The following is a 7,209-nucleotide window of genomic DNA, read 5'->3' as shown; positions in this document are numbered from 1 at the left end:
TTTTTCTACTAGGGCATAATACAAAATTTAAAATTTTACTATCTAGTCAGTATTTTAAAAGAGTCTCTCTATATCGTATGGAGCCAAACAAAAAATATAATATTACACTTATGGATTGTATAAATCAGTAACATTTCATTGGGTGTTCCAACTAACATTTAATATGTTATTCTTTATCTATGTATATTATTTTTAAATAACGTTAAAATAAAAAATTAATTCATCTCCCTCCGTGACAATGAGCTACTTGAACACATTGCCGTGACCAGGATTCGAACCTGGGTTACTACGGCCACAACGTAGGGTCCTAACCACTAGACGATCACGGCTATGGGAGACATGTATAAGTGGTGAGCAAATAGCGCACAAGTGTCGTTAGCCAGCCAAACGAGCTCTCACTAGCGAGTGGAATGTTGTTGTTATTGGTCACAACGCTCTAACCACCACCACCACTAAAGCCACGCATAGTTTAACGCACTGCTCAACCGTCTTTTAGTTTTTTAATAGAGACTCGCTGGAGAGCGCATGCGGATGAAAGGTGAGTAATGCAGTGCGCTAGTGTTGTTGCTTTAAAGCTGATAATGGCGCTAAAAATAGCTGTGCGTGTTACTAAGCGTTTATTAGGTATTGCGTATGGAATTAGTGATTAAATAATAGCCGAATTCTATTTTTAGTTGTTTTTATGTATTATTCATTCGAAGAAATCAAACATAACAACAACAAATATATGAAATCTTCATATAAGCCTTGACTCTTCGAGAAGTTCTTATCAGTTTACAATAATATGTACTTTATTTCACACTTTTGAAGAAATATATTAATATTTTAAAGTGGTGTTGATACAAAATAAAAAAAAATATTCAATGATTAGTTTTCATCAGATTTTAAATAAATTATGTATTATTTATTGACTGACTTGGATTCATTGAGAAGCTTACGAGTATGCTTATGAATTACTAAACTCTGTTCTAAAAGGGTAATAACTTGATATATAGAACTCACCTAACCTAATTCCAAGAGTATTGGCTTTAAACACGGTTTTAACCTAAATATATTTCTGAATTATCTTAGTATAACAGCAACACCTGACAATATTGAAAGGTTTTATGAATGCAAGTTAAGTGATATTTCATTTTGAAGTTTCGAAAAAAAAAACCAAAATCTTGCATATGACTTATTATGAAAATTTTAAGTTCTTCAATTAGAGTTCAGTAGTTCAGTAGTATTACAAACGTTTCACTTTTGAAACTCTATAACAACCTCTATATTACAAAGCTTGGAGCCTTCTTTTTGTAGTACTTGTACCAAAACTTTATTAGATTGCTTAAAGCATTAGGACTAACAGTGCGGAGGTGTTTGTTATGATGAACGCTTGGTGTGATTTTAGAAAAAGTGGATGCTACATAATTTGAGAATTCTCCAAGGAAATTAAAGTGAAGAATCATTATATATCTACTTCAAGTACCAAAATCTTCAATTTCCCGTCTTTATTTGGTGAAAGCTGTGCGCTCAAAGCAAACCGAAACGAAGATGTGTGAATATTTTTACTCAGTCATATCTCAAAGTCATTGTGGACTAATAAGAATTATATGATTTTATTAAGTACCAGCAGACTTCGCACGGTTTATACATACATACATTTAAAAAGTTATACGTTTTACATACTTATACAGACTCTCCCATACATATGTATGTACTTTCCCATTTCTTGAGTGGGTTCATTTTAAAAAAGTAAAATAAGAAAAATTCGAACATGAAATTATATTTTATTTGCAATGAGCTAAAACTTGATTACGACCTCAAGTCTTTGGTGTCCGTTGTCTTTCTCTCTGATTATGAAGGCGTTGGGAACGCTCAGACCTCGACGCCCTAGTGCGAGCTTGTATATTTCTAATATTTTGTACTTCAAGCCGCTGCACACGCCCCATACTCGACCCTCAAGCGCGTACTTGGGAGTTTTTGAAATTTTGTTCAGCAAGCAGCTCGTTACTCGACGCCCTGGCATGCTAGTGCGATGCGAAGAGATTGACTTGCAAGACGATTTTCAGTTTCAGATTAAGATTCTCTATCACTCGCCTGGGAACTATTTCCAAAAAGTTGAGATTCTAGCTATAAATATAGCCTATGTTACTCGGGGTGAATGTAGCTTTCTAATGTTGAAAGAATTTTTGAAATCGGCACAGTAGTTTTTGAGTTTATTCATTACAAACATACATACAAATCTTTCCTCTTTATAATAGTAATATAGACAACAAATTATTCAAAGTAAAATTGCTTTGAGATTTCTCTTTTCACATCTCCAAACACAGAGAACCACAAAAAATTTCAAAGGTCAGTACGCCAAAAAGTAGGTAACCTTTTGGCTGTGATGTTCTTCAGATATCAAATTCATGGCTTCGAGCAGTGGAAAATATTTTTGGGATTTTTTTTTATTTATGTCATCTATTGAAAAATTTGGACCTAGTTTTAAAGGTGATAATAGTGTGTGGTCGCAGACGATGGAACGATGACCTGTATGTGTTATTCGACGACATAGACATAGTCCAGCGAATAAAAAAACAGCGGCTACGTTGGCTAGGTCATGTTGTTCGAATGGATGAAAGTGTTCCAGCTCTGAAAGTATTAGATGCAGTACCCGCTGGTGGAAGCCGAGGAAGAGGGAGACCTCCACTCCGATGGAAGGACCAGGTGGAGAGGGACCTGGCTTCGATTGGTATAACCAATTGGCGCCAAACTGCCAGAAGGAGGGATACGTGGAGCGCTGTTTTGGACTCGGCTATAACCGCGTAAGCGGTGTCTACGCCAGTCAAGAAGAAGAATAGTCTGGATTGTATTCTTCTACTATAATTGTTAAATATGTTAAATGTTGAATGGGTTGTAAGCAATTGCGTCCACTTATCTGCAGATTTAACAAAAAATCATTAATTAAATGCCTTTAACACACACATAATTATATGTATAGGTAACCATAAGCACTCCCCGTTCACAATTTCACACTTCATTTGTGTCATCAATACGCGCACGCACGCACATACATGCCGATATGTAAATGGCAGCAAGTTGCACAACACACTGTGTGGCAGAATTCTGCGTAATCTCTGGTCATTTAATCAAAAGCTAAACCAATAAAAGGGAACACTAGTGGTGTTGTTGTTGTTACATTTTAAACTTAATAAGAAGCGTTAATGAACACGACGAAAGATCAACGGACAGACGGATAGACGGCCAGGCAAAAAAAAAACAGTGTGCGAGGCAATGTGGCAACTGTGTGTCTGTACTGTTGCGCGGTGGTCGCATTGCTTGTTGATTTCGACAACAAGTGGCAGCAGTTCAGTTGATGCAAGTGAATAAATATGTGCATAGGCAGCTTGCAACACGTGAGACATTCGCATGCGAAAGGACACACGGAACGCAGAATCCAATGAGAAGAGCAAACACAACTAAATGCCTTTCAGTGAATTCAACGGAATAAAAATGCAAAACAGGCGAACGCAACAGTCGATCGTGTGGCACTGAGACATATTATTTTTCAATATTTGTTGTTGTTGTTATTGCTTTTGTTTACTTTATTTTCGCATTGAGAAGCGCATGTTGCACATGCGCATGCGCAGAATGTGCGAATTTGATTGGTGATTTCATGGAAACAACGTGCCGTTTGCCTCCGGTGCAACATGCACGCCTTGAACGCTATCAGACAGCGTGCCACACACTCTTCATCAATAAAAAAGAATCACTCCGAAGGCCTCGATTTCGAGCTGCGTGACTGTGTTTGCTGCTTATGAATCGCTCAAAGTGTTTGTTGTTGTTCTCATTGTTTTTGTTGTTTTTACGTCTTGTGGCACTCATGAGTTTGGGGGCTTCAATCATTTCGGGAACTGTATTTCGCACGCTGTTACGAGGCGCGCACACGCCAGCCATCAACTGAGCAATGTGGCATGAAAATGTTGTTTGGCTTGGCCGCAAGCGTGTTGCATGCACACGCAACTGCAAGTGCCAGCAGAATCGCAGAACAATTCGCATTCTTATTGAATTTATGAACAACTTAATAACATTCGACCAATTAAATGCCGAAATGCAATTAATCACAAATCGCAATTGAACTTGAGTGAGTGCTGCGCTGTGGCAAGCAGTTAGTGTGGCTGCCACATGTCAGCTGCTGCTCGGTAGCCACACCAACTACTCAGTGCATTCAGCAGTAGCTGACAGTTAGCCGGCAGCCACTAGGAATGCGTGCGTGCCACATCGATTGGCAGTCGAGCTGATGTATCTGCCACAGCTTCTGTGTGCGAGTGAGCGAGTGTGTGTGTTTGTGGCATGCAATGTTTGCATTTCTTTGACGGAGAAGGCAGCTCAAGGCACGCATGTGCTCAAGGAAGACACATAAACTGTTGTGGCAAGGTTAGTCGCACAGGTGCTGGATTTTGTGGCAACTGCATTTTGCTGGCTTGTTGCACTTGCTACATTCGTAAGTTAGGTGCTTAAGGCATATGAACCTTTTTCTGGGCCTCTTATTGCTGTATTGCTTGCTTCCTTGTATGCTTTAGCGTTTACCTCCAGTGTTTATCGATGTATTTCTATGCGCTGAGTGGCACCCTCGTACGACAAATTTTGTGCGATTTCATGTTTATCGGGTTGTGGCATCTTGTAAACCATTAAGTATTCGTGTTTGTGTATTGAGCACAGATAAGCGCGGAATTAAGCTTAATGGGGAAGTGAAATGTAAAAAAATATAAAACAAATAAGGGTTACGAAGACCATTAAGAGCACAGTGTTCTTAAGGTTTACTGAAAATAACGGCATAAAATATATATAAGCAATATTGAAAAAAAAAATCAAAAAATATTCTGAAAACTTCGACAATAATTTTTAAATTTTTTTATTTTCCGGAAGGTGGCAACTCTGTATGAACAATACTTAATAATAAATTATTTTTATAGGCATCACAGTTACTAGTAAGGTAATATTTAATTTAATTGTAAACTCTTCATTCAATTGATGAACATGTGGCAACTCTGAAATAAATTTTGTCTGATTATTAATTGTCAATTGAGTTAGCACAACTGTCCTAAACCAAATATTTTTAATTGAATATAACAATATAAAATTAAAAAAAAAATATTATAAGAACTTCAGCAATATTATTTTTTTTTAATTTTTCGTAGGTGGCAACACTATATCAACAATACTCTAAATTTTGTCCAAATTAATTATTTTAATAGGCATTACAGTTACTAGTAAGGTAATATTTAAGTTAATTGTAAACTGTTCCCTAAATTTATGTATATGTGGCAACTCTGAAATAAATATTTCGGATTAATAATTGTCAATTGAGTTTCACAACTGTACTAAACCGAATATTTTTAATATATAAACTTAAACAAAAAACATTTTTGATAGTCTGGCAACTCTGATGTGAATTTACAACTGTATATAGATTGGTATATTTATAAATGAAACCAAAACATCTTTTATTAGCTCAAATTGTGATTTATTTTTTGTTTTTTACTACCATCCATTTCCGTAATAAGTGGCAACACTATATTGCATTAAAAAAAATTATTTAAAAAAGCAAATTAGTAAACTAATGATTTTCTTTATTTTTAAAAAGGACATTTAAAAAATTTTAACTTATAGGTGGCAACATTATACAACCCTATATTGAAGATAGAAATACTAAGTTGTATATTCTATGCTTTAGAATCTACAATAGGAAGTAACAAGGATTATAAACGTAAAATGTTGAAGAAAAGAAAGAACAAAGCCTGTAGATCTGAAAAGTACTCTGAATCGTACCAAAGAGTGTCTCAACTAACAAAAGGATTCACTATCAGGAGAGATTCCTGTTAGAAAAAGAGAGAGCTCTCTAAATAGGTTTGGACATTAAGAGCAGGCAGATGCAATACTCGAAATAGACCCACTAAATGACTTCCACTTTGTATAAAAAAATATCATAATCTCTCCCAGTAATCGGGTCACATAGTAAACTCTCTCCCTTTCATATACATACACCCTTAACCACTAATTTCTTAATTAACTTAATTTATCGGCTCACCACGAGACAACACGCATTTCTACTCCTACTGACGCGTCACTCGATTCGACGCCCCCCATTTTTCAGCCATAACCCTAACACCTAGTTAAATTTATTGATTTATTTCGCCTCTAATTGAGCTCGCCACTTGCTGTTTTCTCACGTCGTCATCGTCGAATAGTTAATTGCAACACCTGTAAATATAAATATGTACTATATGTGTGGGGTTTCAGCACATGCAACACACTAAATGCCACTTAACATTGACACGACAATAAACAAATGTAGTCTATCTCAGCGATATACCATAATAATTTAATTTCGGTCATAATTTCTAAGTGTAACAACAAGCTGGAGATAATGAGGGGCCAACAATTTGACGATAAATTACAACTAGCGAAGAAGAAGTCACTTGTTGCAATGCCACAAATGGTGGTGCAAATGAGTGGAAAATCGTAAGCGCAAAGTTGTTAAACAATATATAGGGTGCCCCGAGTGTAGTAAAATGTTTTCCAAATTACCTATATATATTCAGGGATACTTTGATTGTACCATAAATTCCAATTTCAAATTCTTTATATTATAAGTAGAGGCCCCTAATAGAGAACTCAAATACTTATGAGCATTTCAGAAAATAATTCGACAATTATAAGGTTAGGTTAGGTTGTAAGGCTGTTTCCTAAAGGGAAAGGTAGACTTTAAATATATTCCTTTGTGAAGTCTGGGTCCCTAAATTAACAATTAGGAGTCGACAAAGCGCAACAAATCTGTAGAGATTTTTAATTTCTATATTCGCTATTTCGCGAGCCTGCTCTAAAAAGTGAGATCCAAGAAATCTCTTTCTTAATCTCACAAAGACGGGACATTCCAGAAGAAAGTGATGAGACGATTCCTCCTCATTCTCCTCCATGCAGCCTCTACAGCTAGCGTCCGGTAAGATTTTTAACCTTACAGCGTGGATCCCGATGGGGTAATGGCCAGTAAGAACCCCTACGACTAAAGAGAGGTAAGGTTTACTGAGGGCGAAAAGTTCGGTAGACTTACCGCGGTTTACCTTAGGCCAGAAGGATCTTGCGACTACGCATGTGTTGGTAACTGACCAGCGCCTACCCAGCTCAGCCGAGGCCATTAGCAAACCGCAATAGGACAACGGTGCTGCGATTCCGCAGAAACCCAGG

General features: G+C 36.8%; 1 non-coding gene across 1 annotated transcript; it reads right to left on the bottom strand.

Moving 5' to 3' along the window:
- Positions 1-257: 257 nt before the first annotated feature.
- On the bottom strand, positions 258-329 carry Trnah-gug (transfer RNA histidin (anticodon GUG)). The gene has a single exon. It is a non-coding gene; the product is annotated as a tRNA-His (tRNA).
- Positions 330-7,209: the final 6,880 nt, after the last annotated feature.

This window comes from Zeugodacus cucurbitae, chromosome 5, assembly GCF_028554725.1.
Source record: "Zeugodacus cucurbitae isolate PBARC_wt_2022May chromosome 5, idZeuCucr1.2, whole genome shotgun sequence".
Lineage (NCBI taxonomy): Eukaryota > Metazoa > Arthropoda > Insecta > Diptera > Tephritidae > Zeugodacus > Zeugodacus cucurbitae.
This window is presented reverse-complemented; position numbering and strand designations above follow the sequence as displayed.